Raw genomic sequence first — 27,613 nt, 5'->3', positions numbered from 1 at the left:
TCTGAATTCCAGTATAGTCCAAGTCTACTCAGTCTCTCCTCCTAAGCCAACCCTCCCAACTCCAGAATCAACCTAGTGAATCTCCTCTGCATTTCTGCCAGTGCCACTATATCCTTTCTCAAGTAAGCAGACCAAAACTGTACACAGTACTCCAGGTGTGGCCCCATCAGCACCTCATAGAGCTGCAACATAACCTCCATGTTTTTAAACTCCATTCCCCTCGGAATGAAGGACATAACCCCATTTACAAGAAATCAACAGGAGAGGAGATTGAGGAGATATTCTGCTATGCCAGCCTTTCCACTAACCTTTTCCCCCTTCAGTTCATTGGCTGTAAAGCACTTTGGGATGATGTGAGATTACAAATGATGTGATATAATTGCCAGTCTTTATTTCTTCTCAAATTCTCGTCAGTCTCCTTTGCGCCCGCTGTGGGTATTTCTTTTCAGAGTTAGCAGTTAAACATTTAAAGTTTATTTATTACTGTCACAAGTAGGCTTACATTAACACTGTAATGAAGTTACTGTGAAAATCCCCTAGTCGCCACACTCCAGCGCCTGTTCGGGTACACTGAGGGAGAATTTAGCATGGCCAATGCACCTAATCGGCACATCTTCCAGACTAGTGGCAGTAAGCAGGTCCTGCCATTGCTTCCTGTCTCACAATAATTGGAACAATCACACCCCGCGTGCCCATATGTTCCTCCGAGGCATTGCTGGTGAGCTGCAAGTAGGCAGACCATGGAGTCAACCCGCACTCACAAGCAGAAGTCAGCAACTTCGGGAGAGGAAGGAAGCAAATGGAACAAAATAAATGCCAGTCGGAATGAATTGACTCTGCCTTGTTCTATTTAGTTAGTGTAGTGTGTGCTCAGCAACTTAAAAGCAATGTTGAAGAAGCCCACAGCTCTGAATATTCAAATAGTCATTTTAATAATCAATGAAATATTCAAGCGTAAAAAATGAATCAATTGGTACAGATTAACTTTTTGCGCAGTCAACAGAATATCACATTCACGGCGCATTCTCCGAGTGAAATGAGCACAGTGTAGATGTAAATCAATACCAGACTACCCAAAATAACTCGTTAAAATCAAACAGACAGAAGGCTATTTAAAACATAACTTAACAACTGACATTTATTGCGGTAAGAAGCGGTTCGCTAGAAAACACAACAGGCTGAGAATGGAGGCTCCAGTGCTGTTTAATGCTCTTCAAGAATGTGTTTTTGATCCACACTGAGTGTCTTAAGTGAACGCAGTGATGTGGGCCATTCCTTATCCTGACGTTTTTGCCGCTCCGTTCCCCTCTCAGTGTAGATGGGTTCTGCTCTCATCCACATGTTTAATATGCTTGTGGGTGGCCCGGTGGCACAGTGGTTAGCACTGCTACCTCACAGCACCAGGGACCCGGGTTCAATTCCCAACTTGGGTCACTATCTGTGCAGAGTGTGCGCGTTCTCCCCATATCTGCGTGGGTTTCTTCCGGGTGTGCCGATTTCCTCCCACAGTCCAAAAGCCATGCTGGTTAGGTGCTAAATTCTCCTCTCGGTGTACCCAAACAGGCGCCGGAGTGTGACAATCAGTGGATTTTCACAGTAATTCCATTGCAGTGTTAATGTAAGCCTACTTGTGACACTAATACATAAACATAAATCTCTCTCCGCTATTTTAGTACAAGTGTAAACATGCATGGTTCTGCATTTTACGAGCCATTTTGTGTCTTTTAATGAGTTACACATGGGACAGATCTTACAGCAAGCTTACAGCAAACAGAGTGTATTTACTCAGCAAGCAACAGAGTTCAAAAGAGAAAATGGTGGAAAATCTCAGCAGATCTGGCAGCATTTGTAAGGAGAGAAAAGAGCTGCCATTTTGTGTCCAAATGACCCTTTTGTCAAAGCCCAAACAGAGTCTACTTACTGACAAAACAGAAGCTATATACTCCTATACAGCAGATAGAATCAACTCGTGAAACTACAAACAGGATCTATTTAAATGGGATCTCCACCCACACTGGGGTCGATATACTTCCAAACATCAAACAGAATCTAATTACGTGCAAAGTTGATTTACATTGTGAACAGTCTTTTTTCTTCTTTGCCACATATGCCTGCATTCACATCTACGTTTTTTCCCCTTTGAGGAATAGTGCGGAAGCGGTGAAAGGAATGAGTTTGTTCATTCATCAGACAGCAAACAGAGTCTATTTAAACAGAACGTTTACCCACAACAGAGTCTACTGAAATGGAGTATTTACCTACAACAGTAAACAGAGTGTACTTACTCAACAGACACATTGTCTAATCAGTCTCTGAATAGTACAGCAAACAGAACTCATGACTGAAAGTTTCCCAATACAATCAGGATTATTTCACCAGGAAAATACAGTGGGTGGAGAATAGTAATGGAACAGACACGACATGGTTAATATCAGTCCCAGTCACTTAAAGCAGTGAGGTCTCTCGATTGATGGTGAAAGTATCCAATCATCTCCAGTTTGGCCAACACTTGTGATCCCTCTATATAGAATTGCAGAATCCCTACAGCGCAGGAGGAGGCCAGTCAACCCGTCAAGCCTGCACCACAATCCCACCTAGGCCCTATCCCCGTAACCCCATGCATTTATCCTGCTAATCCCATGGCTAATCCATGGCCAATCAACCTAACCCACACATCTTTGGACTGTGGGAGGAAACAGGAGCATCCAGAGAAAACCCACACAGACATGCTGGGAATGTGTAAACTCCACACTGTGAGCTGGAATTGAACCTGATTCCCTAGCAGTGTAAGGCAGCAATGCTAGCCACTGTGCCACCCAATATGGAGACTAAAATCGTAGGATCATAGACGATTACAGCACAAAAGGAGGCCACTTGGCCCATTGAGTCTGTGGGGCTCTTTCAAAGAGCAATCCAGGTAATCCTCCCCCCAAACTCTTTCCCCAGATCATTGCAATTTTTTCTCCTTCAAATATTCATCCAATCCCATTTCAAAGGCTACTACTGGATCCGTATCCATCACCGTACCAGGCGGCGCATTCCAAATCCTAACGACTGCATGCATTAAAATGTTTTCTCTCATGGTGTCCAGGTTTCATCACCCTACACTTGTGATCTCTGGTCAGCTAGTGGGGAAAAAAATACTCTTGATTTACTCTGTCTAAACGCTTCATGCTTTTAAACACCTGTATATAATCCTCGTCTTGACCTTTTCTTTTTGAATGAAAACAACCCCAGCTTCTCCAGTCAATCCAGATATCCGTGATCTCTCGTCCATGGAACCATTTGGCCAATCTACCTAAAACATAACTTAACAACTGACATTTATTACGGCAAGAAGTGATTCACTAGAAAACACACCAGGGTGAGAATGGAGGCTTCAGTGCTGTTTAATGCTGTTCGAGAATGTGTTGTTGATCTACATTGAGCGGCTTAAGTGAACGCAGCAATCTGAACCGTACCTGAGGGCATTCCTTATCCTGACATGTTTGGACTACGGGTGGCATGGTGGCACAGTGGTTAGCACTGCTGCCTCACAGTACCAAGGTCCTGGGTTTGATTCCTGGCTTGGGTCACTATCTGCGTGGAGTCTGCCCATTCTCTTCATGTCTGCGTGGGTTTCCTCCGGGCCCTCCAATTTCCTCTGGCAGTCCGAAAGATGTGCTGGTTACGTACATAGACTGAAAGTTGTGCGGGTTAGGTGGATTGGCCATGCTAAATTCTCCCTCAGTATACCCGAACAGGTGGCAGCTAGGGGATTTTCATAGTAACTTCAATGCAGCGTTAATGTAAGCCTTACTTGTGATACTAATAAATAAACAAATGTGAACATTTTGTAGCCCCAGCATTGTGAAGACTTGGCCCAGCTTTGTCAACCTCCTTAATAAACTTCAAACCTCAGTTAAATCTTCAAAGAAACATTGGGAGACAATACAAGCTAAATGGTACAACTTTGAGGGGCGTACAGAAGCAGAGGAACCTCAGGGCTCAGATATAATCCTCTGACGGTGGCCAAGCAAGTTGAAACAGTTGTTAGGAAGGCTGATAGGATCTTTATGTTTGTAAATGGAGGCATGGAGTATAAAAACAAGGAAGTGATGCTACATCTTTATAAATCATTGGTCAGACCACAGTTGGAATATTGTGCCTAGTTCTGGGCACCTTATTTGAGGAAAGTTGTTAAAAGCCCTCGAGAGAGTGCAAAAAAGATTTACTGAGATGATACCAGGAATGAGAAATTTTAGATACAAGGAAAGATCAGGGAAATTCGGCTTGTTATCCTTGGAGCAGGGAAGAGGAAGAGGTGAATGTATTGAGGTATTCAAAATTCTGAACAATTTTGATGGGGTGAAGAAGGATATTCTCCGCTCATTGGTATGTCAGTGATTGGGGGTCACAATTTCAAGATGGTCAGCAAGAGAGCTAGGAGTGGGCTGAGGAGAGAGGTCTTGATTCAGAGAATTTCTGGGATTTGGAATGCACTGCCTGGAAGAGGGGTGGGGGCGGTTTCCATGGGAGGCTTCAAACAGAGCTGGATACGTATTGGGAGACGAATATAGAGGGCTATAGAGATAGGGCCAGAGAATGGGGCTGCCTGGGTAGCTCTTTTGGGAGCCAGTGCTGACACAATGGGCTGAATGGCCTCCTTCTGTTCTGTAAAATTCAACAATTCCATGATTCTAAAATATCATCCTTCCTTAACTTTCCCTTCTGCCTCAAGATCCCAGATTGTCAGTGGGATCATTGCCCAGTCAATACTGTTTCAGGGCCAATAATATGCTTCCTAGGGATCTGTGTCTCATGCATCAAGGTGATGGAAAGGACAAGTGTCATTGCATTGTCTGTACACTGGACAAGAAAGATGAAAGGAATGCAACAGAATTTAATCAATATCTTTGCTCAGAGATTCCAGCAGAGTGTTCAAAAGAACAGGATAATTCCTCAAAGTCTACACTGCTAAATTTGTTGAGAGAATCTTATTTTTGGGAGTTTTGAACTAGCAACCAATAAGAAAATAAGAAAGGGTGGTGAGGACAGAGCAATCTGATAAAGCCACAGGCCCTGTCAATAAATACACTGAAGAAAGAAATAGAGTCATTGCCAGAATTTTACTGTCCCGCACACCACAGGAATCGGAGTAGGCGAGGGGCGAATCCCACAGAAAGGTTCGTTGACCTCGGGCAGGATTTTCCGGTTTCAGGATGAGTGTGGCCGTAAAATCCCATCCATAGAGTCACAGAAATCACACAGCACAGAAGAGGCCTTTCAGCCCATCAAGTCCGCATTGACACATTAGAAACAACTGAACTCCCATCGAATCCTGTCTGCCAGCACGTGGCCCATAGCCCTGAATGTTATGCTGTGCCAAGTGCTCATCCAGATACTTTATAAAGGATGTGAGGCAACCTGCCTCTACCACCCTCCCAGGCATCACATTCCAGACCATCACCACCTTCTGGGTAAGAATGTTTTTCCTCACGTCCCCCTTAAACCTCCTGCCACTCACCCTGAACTTTTGCCCCCTGGTATCTGACCATCAGCTAAGGGGAACAGCTGCTCCTTATCCAAACCAGTCCCTCATTATCTTGTACACCTCGATCAAGTCGCTCTCTCAGCCTTTTCTGCTCCTGACTAAGTGAATGGTGATGCAGTCCTGAAGTTGAGATAGTTTAAGGGGATTAACAGTTCAGTTGTCACAAGGAAGCTCAATACCAAGAGATGTGCATTAAAACCTGGGAGGAAGGTGAGGAATCTCAGGGAAGCTGGATGTCATGTTGAGTAACAGCGACAGTGCTTCAAGCAGTCTACCTAAAGCATTACAGCTTCCTATTGTAATAAAACCTGGATCTGATCCTACAAGGCGCAACTCTCTGAAAAATCAGGCAATAAATTGTAGATCCTGCTTCCAACTCAAACACAAAGAATAACCTTCATTTGTTCACAGTACAGGGCAAACCAGCTCCTGGAAGTTCACTGAGAAAGATCCCAGGAACTCTCTAAAGGCCCTTTATAAGTTTAAGATTATTTATTAGTGTCACAGGTAAAAACATAAGAAATAGGAGCAGGAGTAGGCCATCTAGCCCTTCGAGCCTGCCCCGCCATTCAATAAGATCATGGCTGATCTGTCATGGCTCAGTTCCACATTCCCGCCCTCTCCCCATAACCCTTAATCCCCTCTCTTATCAAAAACCTGCGTCTTAAAAATATTTAGCGAGGCAGCCTCCACCACTTCAATGGGCAGAGAATTCCAGAGATTCACCACCCTTTGAGTGAAGAAGTTCTTCCTCAACTCCGTTCTAAACTGCCCCCCCTTTATCTTGAGGCTGTGCCCCCTAGTCCTACTGTCCTTTCTGAGCGGGAAGAGTCTCTCCACCTCTATCCTATCCATCCCATTCATCATCTTATATGTCTCAATGAGATCTCCCCTCATTCTTCTAAACTCTAATGAGTACAAGCCTAATTTATTCAGCCTCTCCTCATAGCTCAACCCCCTCAACTCCGGCATCAGCCTAGTTAAACCTCCTCTGTACTCCCTCCAAGGCCAAAATATCCTTGCGTAAGTACGGCGCCCAAAACTGCACACAGTACTCCAGCTGCGGCCTCACCAATGCCCTATACAGCCGCAGCAAGACCTCCCTACTTTTATATTCAATCCCCCTCGCTATGAAGGCCAGCATCCCATTCACCTTCCTGACCACCTGCTGCACCTGTAGGCTGGGTTTTTGCGACTCATGCACAAGGACCCCGAGGTCCCTCTGCACCGTCGCCTGCTGCAGTTTTTCGCCACGTAAATAATAATCCTTCCTACCATTATTCCTACCAAAGTGGACCACCTCACATTTGCCAACATTAAATTCCATTTGCCAGTTCCTGGCCCATTCGCCCAGCCTATCTAGATCCTTCTGTAGACTCTCCACACCCTCTGCGCAATTTGCCGTTCCACCAATCTTGGTGTCATCAGCAAATTTCGACACCATACACTCGGTTCCCTCCTCCAGATCATCTATATAAATGGTAAATAGCTGAGGCCCCAGCACCGACCCCTGGGGCACTCCACTAGTCACCAACTGCCAATCCGAATAGCACCCATTGACCCCCACTCTCTGCCTCCTATTTGACAACCAATCCTCTATCCACGCTAACACCCTACCCCCAACTCCATGTCCCCTGACCTTCTGCAATAACCTCTTGTGAGGTATCTTGTCAAACGCCTTCTGAAAATCAAGAAAGACCACATCCACCGGCTCTCCTCTATCCACCGCCCTAGACACATCCTCATAGAACTCCAGTAAATTTGTCAGACACGACTTCCCCTTAACGAAACCGTGCTGCGTCTGCTCTATCAAGCAATTCCCCTCAAGATGCCTCGCTATTTCCTCCTTGATGACGGATTCGAACATTTTACCTACAACAGACGTTAAACTAACCGGCCTATAATTCCCTGCCTTTTGCCTGGCACCCTTCTGAAACAACGGCGTAACATTAGCCGTTTTCCAATCTTCCGGCACTTCCCCGGAATCCAGCGACGTTTGGAAAAGCTTACACTAACACTGCAATGAAGTTACTGTGAAAATCCCCCAGTCGCCACGCTCCAACGCCTGTTCAGGTACACTGAGGGAGAATTTTGCACGGTCAATCCACTTATTCAGCACTGTGACTGTGGGAGGAAACCGGAGCACCCAGAGGAAACCTCCGCAGACACGCGGAGAATGTACAAATTCCGCACAGGTAGTGACCCAAGCTGGGAATCGAAGCCAGGTCCCTGGCGCTGTGAGGTAGCAGTGCTAACCACTGTGCCACCCTAAAAACCCAGGTAAATGGCTAAGACACATATCACTGGGAACCAGCAAGTTTAAAATGCAGTCAGTCTTACATGACATCAAGCTTGGATTCCATAAGTTTCATAGATTATAAAGGTGAGGAGAAAGTGAGGGAGGGATGGAATGACTCGGGTTCAAATCAAATTAGGATAAATATGGCAAGCAAGCTCATTAAAGCAGAATTCCTCTACTTTCTCGGGAAGCTACAGAAATTTGGCATGTCCATTTAAAAAGGGGCAGCACGGTGGCACAGTGGTTAGTACTGCTGCCTCACAGCTCTAGGGAATGGGATCAATTCGTGTTTTGGGTGACTGTCCGTGTGGAGTTTGAACATTCTCCCCGTGTCTGCGTGAGATTCCTCCAGGTGCTCTGGTTTCCTCCCACGGTCCAAAAATGTGTGGGTTAGGTGGATTGGCTGTACTAAATTGTCCCTTAGTGTCAGGTGGAAGGGTAAATGCATGGGGTTAGGGATTAGGGACTGGGTGGGATTGCAGTTGGTACAGACTCGTTGGGCCGAATGGTCACCTTCTGCACTGTAGGATTCTATGATTCTATGAATACTAAGATATCCTGCAGAACATGCCACGAGAGGCCACGGGTGTACTGCCTGAACTTCCAAGGGCATCATTTCAGTTGACTGCCCTTCATCATCATTCCTGCTTTTGATGCGTTTCAGCAGCAAGCTCCAGCCAGTGATGGGTTCAGTGGACGGGACCTTGCATTGGAGAAAGTTGGAACACCCACTGTGGTTCAAGCCACTTGGCTCAGACTGCAGCCAGGAACGCTCGGAGCCTGACATCTGACGGGTGACAGGCTCAAAATGTTTTTGCATCCAGAACTTCCCTGCAGAGGACAAGTTCTCCCGTGGACCATGCAAACGGGGGGATTTGCCGTGTGAAAAACTGGAAGAGTCAGCACTTTCGCTCTGCATTACCCATCGCACAGCCTTTTTGTTTATTCAGTCCAGATCCCCACAAACAGGTATGATAACGTCAGCCCTGGGGGTTTGTATTTATTGTGAGTTACCTCAAGGTGTTTGTGGAATTGGCCTTTTGCCAGCTTTGTGTGTGTGTGTGTGTGTGTGTGTGTGTGTGTGTGTGTGTGTGTGTGTGTGTGTGTGTGTGTTATAGCCCAAGCCACACATTATTCCAGGAAGCTGTCTTTGCTGTCAGAGTTGGCTGCACTGGGAAGAAAGGAGCGCCTCCTCTGCTATTGAGAGACTGCATCATTTTTTTTGGCCAGTTTTCTTTCTCTGGCTCACCTTTACGTGTCATTGCAATATTAGCGGCAATGCCTTTGTAAATGTCATAGGAAATATTAAATTAACAGTGTCACAGAAAATAATGGGAATTAATGTCGCTCTATATTTATGAAGTACCAACTTGCACTGACCCAGACATTTACCGACTTGAGCAGTTTAATTATTCAGACACTCAATGCGGACACATGGTATGCAAACATGTCAAGGTCAGCAAGGTCTCGTTGGTTTGATGCCATCACATTCTTGGTGCCAGCATCCTTGAACTCTGAATGCTCGCTGTCTGTTCCTTTTGGAAACAAAAGGTTTGAAGGATATCACGCTCGTGAAAAAGTATTTAGTCTTTCCGTCACCTCTGCTAAAGGGGGTGACTTCCCCGCCCTCCCTCACAGCTGCGGCCCTTCACCAAGCAGCCATTTTGTTTAGCTGTTGCGCCCATTGGCCAATAACGGGAAGGGTTAATCCAGTCCAAAGGAAGGTGGGGGAGAGGGACTGGAGTTGTGTGCTAAAGGGTTGGCAGCAACACTGCCCAATCTTTTTTAAAAATTCTTCTCCAAGCCATGACTCCAGAAACTAATTCAGTCAATCTTGTTGCCAACCATTTGTGGCTGACTAACACAAACACAGCAAAGTATAAATTCGTGGATCTGGTCAGAGAACTTTGGGCGGATTCTCCCACTCCGCCCGCCTTGGGACGTGTAGCAGGTGGGACATGGACCAAACAAAGGTCCATTGACCTTGAGGAAGGATTTTCCGACCTTGGGACGACTGCAGCCAGAACGTCTCACCCAGTGATTCATTTATCTACTGGGTCACCATTCTGGGACAATTGGAGAAGGGAAGCCTTAGGATGGCCTGTAAGTGACAGGATGAGAATGGCCTGTAAGTGACAGGATGAATTGTGTTATCACATTCAGGGTCCATAAGCAAAAAGCCATTTTTAAAACATCCGTTCTAGTGCCATGGTAAAGCTGACATTAACTGCCCATCCCAAGTTGCTCTTGAGAAGGCCTTTCCCTTAAAACGATGCAGTCCATGCAGAGAAGTTATTCCCACAGCACAATTTGGTTTCAAATGCCAGTATTTTGACCCAGTGACAGTGAATGCACACCCAACCTTTGTCCAAATCAAATTGATGTTCGACTCTGAAGGCTCCTGTCAGAGCTAAAAAGACTTACGGACACCACGTTCACAAGTGATCAGTCCTTTATCACCTTCTTATGATAAGGATGGATGGAGTGGCCTAATTCTGCTCTTTTATCTTATGGTCTGTGACTCTAGTTGGATGATGCTTGACTGTTGTTTTGATTCAGTTTCCAATATTGCTGTAACCAATAAATGCTCAAACAAACTTGCAAACAAATTATTTTAACGGATCTGTGACTTTTGTTCCAAGCTGCTCAGAACAGCATCCTGGGGATTGGTTTCGGAACGCCGGCGAGTCCCCAGAACGATCCTGGGGGTCCAAAGTGCAATGGCCATGCTGATACATAGGCCTCGTTGAAAGGAATGGGTAAATGCTTTCCGTGAAACTAAAATCAAAGGACTTTCACATGGAAACAAATCAACGCTACTACTCATCAGCAAACATTTAACCCGCAAGTTCAAGGAACCCGACAGATTAACGCACCACTCATTTACATCAAACTTTGCCATAATTTGCCCAATTTATCTGTGAATGGCTGAGACCGTGGGTTAAAGGCAAATTGGTGAGTGATTAACCCCGTTCATTATCCGTCACATAGTTCATTTAATAATCTGTGGAAATTTGACAATGTGTGTGCGTGTGTGTGTGGCTTTTTTTTAATATCAACATCACATCTTATAATTGTTACCTTTGTTGTGTCAATTGTTGGGGAAAAGAATCAGTGAGCAGGAGTTAATCGAAGTTCTGCTTTCTTAATTGGCTCATTAACATGTTTGCTTTTTCTGACAATGTGCCATGTATAACCGTCACCCTATCCACCCAGATGGCTTTTCTTATTATTAAAAGACGGAGTAATCTGTCTTTCGCTTTGCCGTCTGACAACACAGTCCGGCATTCTTGCAAACCTGAGTTTTAATTAACAGCATACCATTTCTATTATGTCATTAGAAATGTGGATTATGCGCTCAGCAATATATGAAAGGAAATTAATTTTGAAAACAGGTTCTATCATCTAACACGTAACCCTTTGGGGTATCAAAATTCTGTGAGCTTGCAGAATAACACATCCATTTCTCTTAAGAGTGTGAGAGTGCTGTGGGCAAGGGGGGCACATCAGGAAGCTGTCTGGATGCCAGTCATATGCAGCTGGCATCGGTTGGCGTTCCAGAGAAGCTTTGCAGTTTGTGCAGAAACATCTCTCTGCAGATTGGCATTTATTAAATGTGACAGCAGATCATTCCCTTCTCCACCTCCGCTCCCCACCCCCACCCCCGTCCTACTCATACCAGACAGCACGCTGACTCATACTTCCATGATGCAAGCTTCTGATGGTAACCCCCAAGTGGGTCATTTAAGTTTACATATTTATTAGTCACAAGGAGGCTTACATTAGCACTGCGATGAAGTTACTGTGAAAATCCCCTAGTCTGTGCCCAGCATACCTTCTGATTCTATCTTTTACTCTTGATCTATGCTTCTAAAACTTCATTACACCCTAGCTATGACTGTAACACTACATTCTGATGTTCTTCTCTATGAACAGTATGTTTTGTCTGTATAGCACGCAAGAAACAATACTTTTCACTGTATGGTAATATATGTGACAATAATAAATCAAATCAAACTCTGACGCCTGTTTGGGTACACTGAGGGAGAGTTTAGCATGGCAAATCCATCTAACCAGTATGTCTTTGGACTGAAAAAACTGGAGCACCAGAAGGAAACCCACGCAGACATGGGGAGAATGGGCAAACTCCACACAGACAGTGATCCGAGTTTGGGAATCGAATCCAGGTCCCACATATTGTGCTTTCGATTTCATGTCAGTTTCTAGTAGATTAATTCTGGGAAACTCCAGGAAAATCTTGGAGGGTCGTCAACACACATCCAAATTCCAGCTTTACTCTGACGCTAGAATGAAGTGGACAGCACTGTTCCAACATCAGCCTGAAACTGTGCTGATATACATCATCAACCTTGGACATGCAGGGCTCTATTTTGTCAGTACCATCCCTCATCGCTGACAAGAAACCTCATCCACCAGCAAGACTATCAGAGGTGTATGTTCCTGAAATACGCAGTCAGTATGTGGGGAGTGGCGCAGCTGGGGGAGGGGGGAGCGTTTTCTGTCAATGACCCTTAATGCAAAAGCACCCTTGGCCCTTCACAATCATATCAAGAATTTGCATTTATATTGCACCTTTAACGTAGAAAAACATTCCAAAGTGCTGAATTTCTGTATCCATACAGGAATATTCAATTCTCAAAGTGCTAATAATCATTATTTTTGTCAACTTAGATGTTAACAATTAATTGTTGTTTGTTTGTGATGTTAAACCAATGCTCTTCCCATGTGGGAAAGATCCAACAGTACCATTACAAACAGGAACTCACTCCAACATCCTTGCCAATATTGATCCTTCAGCCAGCATCACTCTTAATGTCATTGAGAATCATAGAAAATCATAGAATCCAGACTGAGGCCATTTGGCCCATCGAGCCTGCACTGACAACAACCCAATCCAGGTCCTATCCCTGTAACCCCACACATTTACTTTACTAATCCCTCTCAGACTAAGGGGCAATTTAGCATGGCAAATCCACCTAACCTGCACTTCGGAGTATGGGAGGAAAACAGATCATCCAGGGGAAACCCATGCAGACACAGGGAGAATGTGCAAACTCCACACAGAGTCACCCAAGGTCAGAATCGAACCTGGGTCCCTAGGGCCTTGAGGCAGCAATGCTAACCACAGTGCCACCGTGCTGCCCATTTAAGGAGCCTTGTTGTGTGCAAGTTGGCCACGTTGTCTCCATTTCGGGTGGCATGGTGGCACAGTGGTTAGCCACTGCTGCCTCACAGCACCAGGGTTCAATTCTGACTTGGTTCACTATCAGTGTGAAGTTTGTACATTCTCCATGTGTGTGCGTGGGTTTTCTCCGGGTGCTCCAGTTTCCTCCCATAGGTCAAAGATATGCGGGTTAAGTTGATTGGTCATGATAAATTGCCCCTTAGTGTCGGGGGATTAGCAGGTTGCAAGAATTGGGCCTGGGTGAGATAGTGGTCGGAAAAGACTCGATGGGCCGAATGGCTTCCTTCTGCACTCTAGGGATTCTATGACTGCATTTTAAGTTAACTCCGGAATTTGACATATTTCGTTACCTGTTTTTTGCTTGAAAACAAGGGTTCTTCAATGTGTTGGGACCATTACTCTCGATATTGAGATCACAGTTGGCGGCTACTTTCCATCTTATCGCCCAGTATGTGAAAGCTTTCTTCCTCTGTTGATTTTCATCCGCAGTTTGCTTGTGTCAGAGAGACTGAGGACAGAATGACAGGTACAGTATTAGTCACGGCGGATTGATTGGGTCATTTGCATCAGCAGATCTTCAAACTGGGATGTTTTAGGACTTAGATTTATGGGCAAGAGCATTGAGATTAAGCCCCAACCTATTTAAGGTTTTTTTTTGAGAGCGAAACTGTAAATTGGGAAATATTTTTGAAACAAAGAATATTTTATTCAGGCTCTGTTATCATATTCATGCAAAATTAATTTTGTTGAGAGACAAATGTAGCAAATATGTAGAGCATAGTCGCTGTAAATTTAAATTTGCAATAGGTTTAGTCTCAATACACTTGCAATAACTTAACTTCACAGTAACTTTTAAGCAAACTAATTGAGATGGGCTGGGCGAATGGGCCAGGAACTGACAAATGGAATTTGATGTTGGCAAGTGCGAGGTGGTCCACTTTGGTAGGAATAATGGTAGGAAGGACTATTACTTACGTGGCGAAAAACTGCAGCAGGCGACGGTGCAGAGGGACCTCGGGGTCCTTGTGCATGAGTCACAAAAACCCAGCCTGCAGGTGCAGCAGGTGGTCGGGAGGGCAAATGGGATGCTGGTCTTCATAGCGAGGGGGATTGAATATAAAAGTAGGGAGGTCTTGCTGCAGCTGTATAGGGCATTGGTGAGGCCGCAGCTGGAGTACTGTGTGCAGTTTTGGTCGCCGTACTTACGCAAGGATATTTTGGCCTTGGGGGGAGTGCAGAGGAGGTTTACTAGGCTGACACCGGAGTTGAGGGGGTTGAGCTATGAGGAGAGGCTGAATAAACTAGGCTTGTACTCGTTAGAGTTTAGAAGAATGAGGGGAGATCTCATTGAGACATATAAGATGATGAATGGGATGGATAGGATAGAGGTGGAGAGACTCTTCCCGCTCAGAAAGGACAGTAGGACTAGGGGGCACAGCCTCAAGATAAAGGGGGGGCGGTTTAGAACGGAGTTGAGGAGGAACTTCTTCACTCAAAGGGTGGTGAATCTCTGGAATTCTCTGCCCGTTGAGGTGGTGGAGGCTGCCTCGCTAAATATTTTTAAGACGCGGGTTGATGGGTTTTTGATAAGAGAGGGGATTAAGGGTTATGGGGAGAGGGCGGGAATGTGGAACTGAGCCACGACAGATCAGCCATGATCTTATTGAATGGCGGGGCAGGCTCGAAGGGCCAGATGGCCTACTCCTGCTCCTGTTTCTTATGTTCTTATGTTCTTATGTGTGAAATACATCCAGTATAGAAAACATTCCCCAACTTATATTCGCCCATCAAAATCCTTGGACGAGATTCTCCAGCTTCTCAGCCATGTGTTTCCTGCCAGTGGGAGGTGGCTTGTTGTTTGCTAGCAGTGGGATTCTCCAGTCCCACCGCTGTCAATGGGAATTCCCATTGACAGCGGGAAACCCGCGGAAGGGGATGCGCTGCGGCAGGACTGAAGAATCCCACTGGCTTGAACGTTTCAGGTGCTGTAACCTCCAAACCACACCACCCCCACCCCCCACCCCACCCCTCCCCACACAGCGCAATTCAGACTCGCGATTTGTTTTTCAAGCTAAGTGCGTATGGGCACGCCTGAGAACAGATTTCCAAGTCGGACCTGAATTGCGTCCAGATTCAGCACTTAGAATGAAAATGGTAAAATCCAGCACATGTTGTCAAAGCTCTTCATCATACACTCATCGGGACAAATCACAAGAATATCAAATGCAAAAGGAACAATTTATGGTTCATGAGAAGAGAGTACTTGGTTGGCAAGTGGACACTGATTAGTAGAGGCATTGCCCTGAAGAATGCACCAGTTCACTGATGACTCACAGTTAACTGCCAAGCTTTTTTAAAATCAAACCAGTAAGAAGTCTCACAATATCAAATAAAGTCCAACAGGTTTACTTCATAGCAAAAAACCCCAGTCCAACGCCGGCATCTCCACATCATGAAAATCAAACCAGACAGGTTGGCTCTGATTGGTTGAAGCATTGCCCAGGAGAATGAACCAGAGAATGGATGTCACCTGCTTTGTTTAATTGAAACAGGCGCAATGTGTCTACCTGTTCTTTCTGTCAGCAAAGAACAGGGCCCTGTGTATTAATTTATGTAGCTTCTAGCATGTGTAAGTGAGCCACATTGCGAGCCTGACTGATGATCTTAAATTGGTTGTTAAACTATCAAACAGTGAATCCTTCTTTTGCAATCACTGCATCTATCGATACAGTCTCTGTTGGTGAATGGGATATGTGGTAAACTGGTCTATACTTTCCATCTATCTGTGTCTGAAAGAGTACAGCTCCCAGTCATGTAGAAGATGCATCTGCAGCAATGACAGTGGGTAGCTCTGGGTCACAGGTCCCACGACTTATGCTGTGCCTTCTCCCAACACAATATATTATCTGGTCTTAACTGCTGATGTAGTAGTTCATAGAATAGAATAGAACATGGAATCATAGAGTTGCTACAGTGCAGAAGGACATCATTCAGCCCATCAAGTCTTCACTGACTCCCTGACAGAGTATCTGACCCAAGCCATCTCCGCTGCCCTATCCCCATAATCCCACCCATTTACTATGGTTAATCCATCTAACCGATACATCTTGGAACACTAAGGGGCAATTTAGCATAGTAAATCCATCTAACTTGCACACCTTGTGACTGTGGGAGGAAATCAAAGCACCCTAAGGAAACCCACAGAGATACAAGGAAGATGTGCAAACTCTACACAGTCACCCAAGGCCGGAATCGAACCCAAGTCCCGGGAGCTATGAGGTAGCAGTGCTAATCAATGTGCCACAGTGCTGCCCATTGGTTCGTTATTGTTAGCTGAGTTGGGCAGAAACTTTCTGACTTGGTTTACCATAACTATGAATCTCTGGAGCTCAGTCATGTTGCGAGGAACTGGAAACTTATCGCTCTTGTCTTGTGTAGATCAGCTTTGACACCTGACACATCCACACTATGCCCAATTAACTTGACAGTCGACTGTTGAGAATTTGTATTTGTTGTTGATTGCAAGTCCTTCTTCCAGTAGGCATCACAGCACAGCTCACATCCCAATGTCATGCTGTCTGTGTGATCCATGAATCAGGACACCATCCGTGTGACATTCAACTCCTTCGAGTCCTTCTAGAATACTTGATCTTGACCTCTGGAGGATTTCTGGTGCTGATGGAAAAGGGTAACCTGTTGAAACAAAGCGTCCCAAATGACACAATGAAGGTTACACTCCTCATCGAGGGGTAGTGGCCAAGAACCATTATTTGCCTTCAGTTCATGAAGATTAACTCTTTCACAATTTTTGTTGCGTTCTCATTCACAAATTACACAGGATGAACATTGTGTTCATTTGTTTTGTTCAACTGTATAAGATTTAAGCCAATTGATCTGTTAGATTTTAGCAGCAGGAACATCCCTGAGGAGGCACAGCGGTTAACACTGCTGCCTCACAGCGCCAGGGACCTGAGTTCGATTCCCGGCTTGGGTCACTGTCTGTGTGGGGTTTGCACATTCTCCCCGTGTCTACATGGGTTCGCTCCGTTACCCCGCACACTCCAAAGGTGTGCGGGTTGACTGACCACGCTCAATTGCCGATACATCTTGGGACACCAAGGGGAAATTTAGCATAGTAAATCCACCTAACCTGCACATCTTGTGACTGTGGGAGGATATCGAAGCACCCTAAGGAAACCCACGGAGATACAGAGAAGATGTGCAAACTCTACTGTCAAGAGGATTAGTAATGTAAATATGTGGGGTTATGGGGATAGGGCCTGGATGGGATTGTTGTTCATGCAGGTTTGATGGGCTGAGTGGCCTCCTTCTGCACTGTAGGGATTCTATGACTCTAAGGACCAGCTCACTGGTTCTGCCACAAGTGAAACAACCCCCTGCTTCAACACAAAGTTAATTTCCTTCTTTATCTTTAGCAAGAGAGGATGAGGAACTGTTCTGGGTGGAAGCAGACATGTGGCTTTATGTTGGCTGATATGATACACTGTTTTCAGCTTTCCTAGTCCGATGAACAGCATTGGAAATTGAAGAACTCTCTGGTTTATGGATCTTCTCCACTTTCCTGAAACTTTATTCTCCAATGCAGATGTAAGTCGGTACAGGCTGTCCTGCCTATTGGAGTGAACACAGTGGCACAGCAGTTAGCACTGCTGTCTCACAGCGCCAAGGACCCAAGTTCAATTCCCAGCCTTTCAGGTCACTGTCTGTGCGGAGTCTGCACATTCTCCCTGTGTCCGCATGGGTTTCCTCCCGGTGCTTCGGTTTCCTCCCACAGTCCAAAGACATGCTGGTTAGGTGCATTGCCCATGCTAATTTCCCCCTCAGTGTACCCAAACAGATGGCGGAGTGTGGCAACCAGAGGATTTTCACAATAACTTCACGGCGATGTTAATGTAATAAATAACCTTTATAAGGAGTCAGTGATCTTTCTGTCTCTATATTAAAAGGGTGTGTCCAGTTGTCTTATGATCTTCAAGCCCGTGTAGTTTGATGCACAGTGGCTGAAGCAATCTTTTCTCTAACCAAGCACAGTTCAGCGTCAGAAGGAACCTGAACTGTCAAGAATCCAATTTGAAACATGTCTCATTTCCCTCCACTAGGATATCAGCACTCCAATAACATCGGCTCGATTCCTGGATCTCTCCAAGGAAAGGCATCTCAATATCATTGATAGATCTTGTCACCTTTCAAAGGCTTCTCTTAGTGTTCTTCTGGACAGGTTTCTCACTGCGACACAACCTGGGAGTAGCACTTCTTTCTGCCAAAATGACATTTGGCCCCTTTGGCAATGACAATTTTTGTTGTCTGTGTTTTTTTCCCTGCCACACTGTTTACAGTCAGCTGGGGGAGGGGAGAGTGGGTGGGGGGTGGTTGATGGATGTTTTTCCTGTCTCCCCTGCCTTTGTGCAGCAACCTCTCTGCTTTTTAACTTTAACATGTACCTGCTGTTTTGGGGATATGGCTCTTCCTGTCATCCTGAACCACCCCATCGGATATGCTTCCTGACCTTAGCTTGTCCGCCTATTCAGATTGCCTCTATGAAGGTTTAACCTTCTCTCAACCTTAAGTGGTTAAACAATGCTTCATCCAAACTCCTAACAACAATTCTGACCCTGATTAGATCATCTTTTAAGCTGCCGTATTCACAGCATCACGCAAACCTGCCCCCCATCCATTGACTCTGTCTACACTTTCCGCTGCCTCAGCAACGCAGCCAGAATAATTAAGGACCCCACACACCCCGGACATTCTCTCTTCCACCTTCTTCCTTTGAGGAAAAGATACAACACGTACCAACTGATTCAAGAACAGCTTCTTCCCTGCTGCTGTCAGGCTTTTTGAATGGACTTACCTTGCATTAAGTTGACCTTTCTCTACACCCCAGCTATCACTGTAACACTACATTCTGCACCCTCTCCTTTCCTTCTTTATGAATGGTATGTTTTGTCTGTAAAGCCGGCAAGAAACAATACTTTTCACTGTATGTTAATACATGTGACAATAATAAATCAAATCAAAATCATGTGACATTGCATCACTTCCTGTGATTATGTTTCCTGTGTCTCATTAGCATATCAGACAGTTAGAATCCCAATCAGCTAAGGCATCAATGAAGACGAAGGAATGTGTGATGAAGTCATAAATTATGTCTACTTAGATCTGCAAAACAGTGCTATTGGCGAACGGGCTAATTTAACAAGTGTACCTGAGATAAGGGGAAAGTATTGATGTGTTTATAAATGATTCGTACAGAATTATAGAGAACTGTGAATGTGGCAGCTTATAAGATGATCTAATTGCAACTCCTTAAAATATATTTGATCGTGGTTGTACTTGGAGCCAATGGTGGGATTTTCTACCATTCTATTCCCCCACACGGCGTGCCTTGTGGCAGTGGAGGTGGCCCACCATTGGCTGAAGGTGGGGTCTTCCAGTCCTGCTGCCAACTGATCTATCATTGCTAGCACCTTCCACCACTGGGGAGCCTGTGGCCAGGATGTGGGGTCACCACCGGTGAAACTGAAAGCTCCAGCAGGTGGGAATGGCCGAAAAAGTTTGGCCAATATGTTAATTAGCCACAGTGGGTTAGGAATTTTGGGGTTGGGGGGTTGAGGCGTGGGGGGAGTGGGTTTGAAGTTGGGGGCAGGAGATAAAACACAGACAGAATTGCCACTCCTACATTGCTGCGCAGTGACTCGTGAACATGAGAACAGGATCAGGCTCTGTTATAAGGGCCTATAAATAGCTCGCTTAGGGATCAAATCAACAAAAAACGTATTTTTCCCCATCACTGACAGTTCTTTACAAGCACGAGCCAGAAAGCAACCAAATACTGCGACAAGGCTCCATCAACAGAACTCGAATGTTTCTTGTGAGAGGTGTGTACGTGCAGCCTTGGAGATTAAACACTGCTCCACTGCTCTCTGTGATCTTCCAGCCACTTCCCTGGTTGTACAAGTAGAACGGACAACCTGAGATGACAGACTTCCCCTGTGAAGGGAACAGGAAGGGTCTGAACCACAGCTTGAGAGCGGTGATTAAAACAGCATGGGGACTCGTCAATTAAGCGCGGAATGTTGTACCACAAGTAATTATTAGGGACAGTGATGCATTAGCAGTTATTACTTTGTGCTGTCATGCTTTCAGTGCTCAGCGTATGCACAAGGTTATTAACTCGCCTGTCCGCGCACATTTTTGGTCAGTCTAAAGCAGTGGGAATCTCCATCTCCGACCTCAAGGTCAGAATGAAGAAACAGCTGAATATATGAAGTGTTCTACTCAGTGGTAAGTGAACCTCGTTAGCGGTGATACGCAAAGGCTGCTCTCACCCTCCAAACTAAGTAATTTATTTCTTCTGGTGTTAACTGGATAACTTTTTCAAAGACCCAGGTGTAACAGGTTGAATGGCCCCCTCGATCCTATTAACAAGATTAGGCCTGAGGCCTGTTTCCAGCCCTCAAGAATCCCGCTCTCCGCAAAAATACAGTTTGGGATCATTGATGAACAATAGTTCACAGAGCCATAGAACTGTTACGATGCAGAGGGAGGCCATTTGGCCCATCATGCCTGCATCAGCTCATCAAAAGTGGGATTCATCCATTACCATTCCCCTGCTTTTTCCCCGTAATCCTGTTCATTCTTCTTTTCAAATAATAGTCCGATTCCCCTTTGAATGCTTCGATTGAACCTGTCTCTGCACTCTCTCAGGCAGCGCATTCCAAATTCCCTAAGCAGGAAGGCAAGAACCCCAACACTGATCCCCGGGAAACTCCATTACGAACCTTCCTCCAGCATGAAAACATCCATTAACTACAGTTCTCTGTTTCCCTCAGCCAATGTCACATCCATATTGCTACTGCCCCTTTTTTCCATGAGCTACAACTTTGCTCACTGGTATATTTTGTGGCACTGTATCGAATGCCTTTTCGAAGTCCAGGAACATCACGTCAACAGCATTGCCCATTAGAACTTCTGCCTCACAGTGCCGGAGATCCGGGTTCAATTCCAGCCTCAGCTTACTATCTGTGTGGAGTTTGCACGTTCTCCCTGTGTCTGCGTGGGTTTCCTCGGGTTGCTCTGGCTTCTTCCCACAGTCCAAAGATGTGTGGGTTAGGTGGATTGGCCATGCTAAATTGCCCCTTAGTGTCAGGGGAGATTAGCAGGGTAAATATGTGGGATTATGGGGATAGGGCCTGGGTGGGATTGTTGAAAGTGCAGGCTCAATGGGCTGAATGGCCTCCTTCTGCACTGCAGGAATTCTGTGATTTTATGAAGCCAGTTAAGCATGGTTTTTCCTTAAGAAATCCATAAAGTTCCCTTACTCTTTTATACTTTTCCTGTTTTTTATTTCTCTCTCTGCCTCCTGCTAGTCTTTCTCTCCATAATCTCTCTATTTTTTTTCTCTATTTCGGCCTCCTCTTTGTCCAACCTTCCCTCTCTGCCTTTTGTCTTCATGGATGGGATATCACCCATGGTGTGTTTGCCCCCAGAGGATGTGACAAGCCATTTAAATCTCTGAGTACAGTGGAACCATAATATCCGACCTCAGAGGCGGGACTGGAAAATCCTTGTTGTGTCCCTTCCATCTCTTTCCCTTGTGTCTACATCACTTTCCCTGGTCAAGGACTCTTGGATCATGTTACCAGTGACAATTCCGTTTCTTAAAAAGCTGCACCAGAGATACCCAATGCCCGGCTGCTCCATTTATGATGGAATATTCTTTCAATGGTTCCCTTTGTAAGGCTGTGAACTGGAAACACAAAGGAAATTGTGTGACACCATCCCACCTCAGGCAATCTTGCACTTGTTACTCCAACCACTGCGAGTCTCAAAGGAGGAGTGATCATAACACTGGATCCTTTCACGTGGGTCCTATGGTCTTAGATAATAAACACAGTAAGAAGTCTCACAACACCAGGTTAAAGTCCAACAGATTTATTTGGTATCACGAGCTTTCAGAGCACTGCTCCTTCATCAGGTGAGTGGGATAGGGGGCTCCCACTGGTTGTGAGACTTCTTACTGTGCCCACTCCAGTTCAATGCTGGCATCACCACACCATAATACACACAGACTACCTGCAGTGTGAACAATGATAAGATTAAATATAGAAAATAGGAGCAGAAGAAGGCCACTTGGCCCCTCAAGCCTACAGTGCTATTCATTACAATCATGGATGATGGTCCAACTCAATAGCCTGATCCTGCTTTCCCCCAATATCCTTTGTCCTCTTTGCCACAAATGCTATGTCTAACTGCTTCCTGACAACATGTGCTGTTTTGGCCTCAACTTGAATTCCACAGGCTTATCACTTTCTGGGTGAAGAAATCGCTCGGTCCTCAGCACTACAGACTCTGACCCGACTCCCTGCTGCCATCAGATTTTCAAATGGACCTACCTCGCATTAAATCGATCTTTCTCTACACTCTAGCTATGACTGGAACACAACATTCTGCACTCTCTCCTTTCCTTCTCTGCGAAAGGTATGCTTTGTCTGTATGGTGTGAAAGAAACAGTACTCTACACTGTATCCTAATACATGTGACAATAATAAATCAAATCAAATCAAAATCCTAAATGATTTACTCTGTAACCTCAGATTGTGATCCCTGGCACTGGCCTCCCCCTGCCCTGGGTAGTGTCCTTCCTGCATCTACAATATCTAGTCCTGTTAGAATTTTATAGGTTTCTAAACTTCAATAAATATAATCCTGACCGACTCAATCTCTCCTCATATGTCATCCCGCCATCCCAGGAATCAATCTGGGAAACCTTCGTTGCACTCCATCTCTTGAAAGAATATCCTTCCTTAAATAAGGGGATCAAAGTTGCACACAGCGGGTCCCATTTTAACATTGTGTTGCTCCCGAAAAAAGGTGCGAAAATGTGGTAAAGTTGGGTATGAGGCCATTAACGCGATCCGCGCCCGCATCCGTGCGGATGCCCACTTTACCGAGACACGGGAACGGCTGTGATCCGATTCGTGCCTGAAATGAGCGCAACGGCGATTTAAATGCATTTGCATGTATTTCAATTGAACTAATGAGCTGCCCACCTAATTTTATCAGCTTTTCCCCCTTTATCGCCACATTCGCCAATCCGGAATCACACCGAAATGGACACGCTGAATAAAAGTCTGAATCGGGCGCTCCAGCTGCTGAAGAGGCTCGTTCAGAGCTTCCAGTGACTCTCTAATTCAGATCGGTGGTGAGGGGGAGGCCCAATCTTTGTCTGGTTGTTGGGGGTGAGGGGGAGGGCCGAGTGTTGTCTGGCTGAGGGTGGAGGGGAGGGTCAGATGTACCTCGGGGAGGGTGAGGTGTGGAGTGAGGCCAGATCATTCTCTGGGAGGTGGGGATGGAGGGGGTGGGGGGGGTAGGATGTATCTCTTTGTGGGGTTGGGGTAGGCCCGATGGATCTCTGGTGAGGGGTGTGGGGGGAGGGCAAGGGTTAGCGTTCTATCTGGATAGCGGGGGGGGGGGGGGGGGGGTGAGTGGATAAGGGGGAACAATGATGTCTGTGGGGGTAGGGGTGATGTCTGTGGGAGCCTTTGCTCCCAGGTCACTTTCTCCGCTTTCTGTGGCCTGGGAGCGATCAGACACGGGTGCGCTTTTTCAGATTTATTTCTAACCGTGTACGCGCAGTTCAGAACTCAAATCGTTTCAGGCGTGCTAAGCCTCGCCCACAGCGCGATTCAGACCCGCGATTTTTTTTTTCAGGCTGAGTGCATACGGGGGCTGCTGAAAGCAGATTTCCAAGTTGGATCTGAATTGTGCCCAGATTCAGCACTTAGAATGAAAATGGTAAAATTAGGCCTAATATTTCAGGTTGTAGCCTCACCAAGGCCCTGCATAGCTACAGCAAGATGCCCCTATATTTGAATCCTCTCTTTATGAAGGCCAATTGCCTTCTTCATCGCCTGCTGCATCTGCATGCTTACCTTCATCCATTGATGTACCACAACACTCGGGTCTCGTTTCACATTCCCCCCTCTCAATCTAAAGGCCATTCGGATAACCTGCCTTCCTGTTTTTGCTCCCAAAGTGGATGTTAGAATATAACCAATGGCAACTTTGTATTGAATGTAATGTGACCAATGGTAACCAGCTGGAAGGGTCAGCTGACCCAATAAACCATGGAACCAATTTCAGAATGATGCGATGGTCAGCTGGCCAACTGACCCGCTATAAATAAGAACCTGTTTGGAATGGTGGAGAGCTTGGAGTGGCCCAGGGCGAGGCCCCAAGTTTGAAGTAATGAAGTTTCTTTTTCAAACCTTTTCTTTGATTTACAAGTTGGATTAACTTTTGTTGTATTTTTATTGTCTGTACTTGGAGCATTCCTTCTAAAGAAGCATTTTTATCTGAGGATGGTCATCTTAAATTATTTTGAAAAAAAAATTAAAGTAAAGGGAATCTGTTTGAATGTAACCAGTGACAACTTTGTAATGTGACCAATGGTAATGAGCTGCAAGAGTCAGCTGACCTAGTAAATCATGGAACCAATTACAGAATGATGCGATGGTCAGCTGACCAGATGACTCGTTACAAAATAAGAAACTTTTGGGAATTGTGGGGAGCTTGGAGTGGCCCAGGGCGAGGCCCCAAGTGTGGAGTAATGAAGTTCCTTTATTAAAACCTTTCTTTGATTTGTAAGTTGGAGCAAGTTTTATTGTATTTCTATAGTCTGCATTCAAAGAGTTTCCCCTGAAGAAACAGCGGATAACCTCACATCTCTCCACATTATACCCACAAAATATATACCTATCTAGTCTTGAAAGTTATAATCGACCTCTGCATCCACTGCCATTTGGAGGAGAGATTGCCACTACATAAATTTAACTTGGTCACGCTTGCAGTTCAAAGCTTATACGACCACAATGCAAAATAGGAATGGGGGCTCTGATATTAATTGAAGCACCCTGCCTGCTCTGTTAATTCAGATCAGCAGAGGCCAGAGATCAAGCCTGCGGCCTTGCTGCTCAGAATAGTTCAGCCTTAACTGGCTGAGCCAACAGGGGAGCACTTTGAAATATTCATTCTCGTGGTTAAGCTTTTATTTTTCTTTGGCTCCGACTTGAAGTCTGTGCCTGAAGCAATAATGAAAATAATTACCTCCCATTTTCCATCATTTTCATCGATGTGGGCTATTTTGTGGTAGAAATAACCACTTTTTTTCTGACATCATCGTAAATTTGTGAAAAATCACCTCATAATATTCTTGCAGCAATGCTCTCTAGCCTCCTGGACAATGTATAAAGTCCTTTTTGTTCCGCAGGAAAGGTCAGGAAATGTTACTTGGAAAAGCAGTTCATCCAACACTCTCCAGAAAGGTCATTCAGCATGGTCATCTCACTGTCCACTAAGAATGCTACTCACCATCGCTCAAACTAATGTCTTCTTCACTGACTTCAAAGATCCTGTCTCCACTATTTCGGCAATTTATCATTCTTTGCGGCTGATAATGTGGTCAGAGGAACTTGAAGCAAGACTACAGCTTGCTCACTCGAACAATGCATTATCAGCTGCTGACCTCATTACAGCCTTGGATCAGGCGTGAACAAAAGAGATGAACTAAAGGAAGGAGGAGAGAATGACAGCAATGCAGCTTTTCAATGAGTGTGGCATCAAGGAGCCTTAGCAAAACCACAATCAGTGGGAATCAAGGGGGAAAAGCTCTCCGCTGGTTGAAGTCATACCTGGCACAAAGGATGATGGGTATTGTTGTTGGAGGCCAATAATCTCAGGACATCATTGCAGGAATCCCTCAGGGTGAATGTCCTGGGCCCAACCATCTTCAGCTGTTCCATCAATGACCTTCCTTCCATCATAAGGTCAGATTTGTGGGTGTTCGCTGATGATTGCGCAATGTTCAGCACCGTTCCCAAATCCTCAGATACTGAGGCAGTCCACGTCCAAATGCAGCAAGACATGGACAATATCCAGGCTTGGACTGACAACTGGCAAATAACATTTACTAATGTAGACAGGAAGAAACTTTTCCCGTTGCTGGAGGGATTGATGACCAGGGGCCACATGTTTACGGTAAGGGGCAGGAGGTTCAGAGGGGATGCGAGGAAAAACATTTTCACCTAAAGGTTGGTGGGCGTCTCGAACTCACTGCCTGAAAGTGTGCTGGAGGCAGGGAGCCTCATAACATTGAAGAAGTGTCTAGATGTGCACTTGCTTTGCCAAGTGCTGGGAAATGGATTCAGAATAGTTGGATGGTTTGTTTATAAAGGGCCTCGGTGCGATGCTCTGTCAGAGACTCCACAAAGACTTAATGGGCTGAATGGCCTCCTTCAGCACTGTAGGGATTCTATGAAAAGGGTGATTCAATCAACAGGCTAATAGACAACAACAACAATTTGCATTTATATAGCACTGTTGATATTTGACATTAAATGGTAGCAGATATTAGCACACGTGACTAAAGTTTTGCTCAATGAGATGGGTTTTATGGGGCATCTTTGAGGGGGAAAGAAAGGTGGAGAAGTTTACCAGGGCACATCCAGAAGCTAAGGCCCAGACACCCTAAAGTCCTACCACCAGACCTGGAGTGACCAATGCTCAAATTCCCTCATTGCCTCTTCATTTAATCCAGACATTGCTCAAACCAAGAAAGCAGAATCATTACTCAGTCTGAGAATGAAACACAAATGAATGTGAATTGAATGCACTTTTCAATTTTTTAAGGAGCCATCAGACACACTGTCATTACAGACTGAGCACAGACACTCCGTTCACATAAATTCGACACTTCATTAAAACAAAATAAGGGAGACAAGAAAAATAGGACAACCTAATTAGGCAGAGTAATAGATTATTAAATTTGTCAATTGAGGGATTGTATTAAACTAACACCATTATCGCTAACTACCATAGTAAACTTCGATATGTTAAGGTCTGCAACACAGATTTAACTGAATCATTCAGAGTTTGTGATGCAGATGCGAATAATTAACGACTCAAAATTGGGCAGCTCAGTGATTAGCACTGCTGCCTCACTGCTCCAGAGACCCGGATTCAATTCTAGCCCAGGAGTTCGCGCATTCTGCCCATGTCTACATGGGTTTCCATTGGGTGCTCTGGTTTCCTTCCACAGTCCAAGGATGTATAGGTTGGGTGGATTGGCCATGCCAAAATTGCCCTTTAGTGCCTTAAGATGTGCTGGTTAGGTAGATTGACCATGCTAAATTGATCCTTAGTGTCCTGAGATGTGTAGGTTAGGTGGAGTGGCCATGTTAAATTGCCCCAAGATATGTAGGCTATGCGGATTAGCCAGTTATAGGGATAGAGCTTGGGTGAGATGCTGTCAGAGAGTCGGTGCAGACTATATGGGCCAAATGACCTCCTTCTGCACTGCATGGATTCCATGGTTTGTTGGTAATATTGTGGGTATGGGTGGTGCTGGAAAGACAGTGTGTCCTGCTGCTACAGAAGTAATCATAGAGACATGGAGGTCCTCCAAACTCCTGGAGCACTGGCCTCTGAATCTGTAGCCAGGAGGCCACTCTGTTATCCCCCACACATCTGAGGAAACCTGCAGGCTGACTGAAAA

The sequence above is a fragment of the Carcharhinus amblyrhynchos genome, chromosome 26 (genome assembly GCF_965287045.1).
Source record: "Carcharhinus amblyrhynchos chromosome 26, sCarAmb.v2.hapA, whole genome shotgun sequence".
Lineage (NCBI taxonomy): Eukaryota > Metazoa > Chordata > Chondrichthyes > Carcharhiniformes > Carcharhinidae > Carcharhinus > Carcharhinus amblyrhynchos.
Note: the sequence above shows the minus strand (reverse complement) of the source record.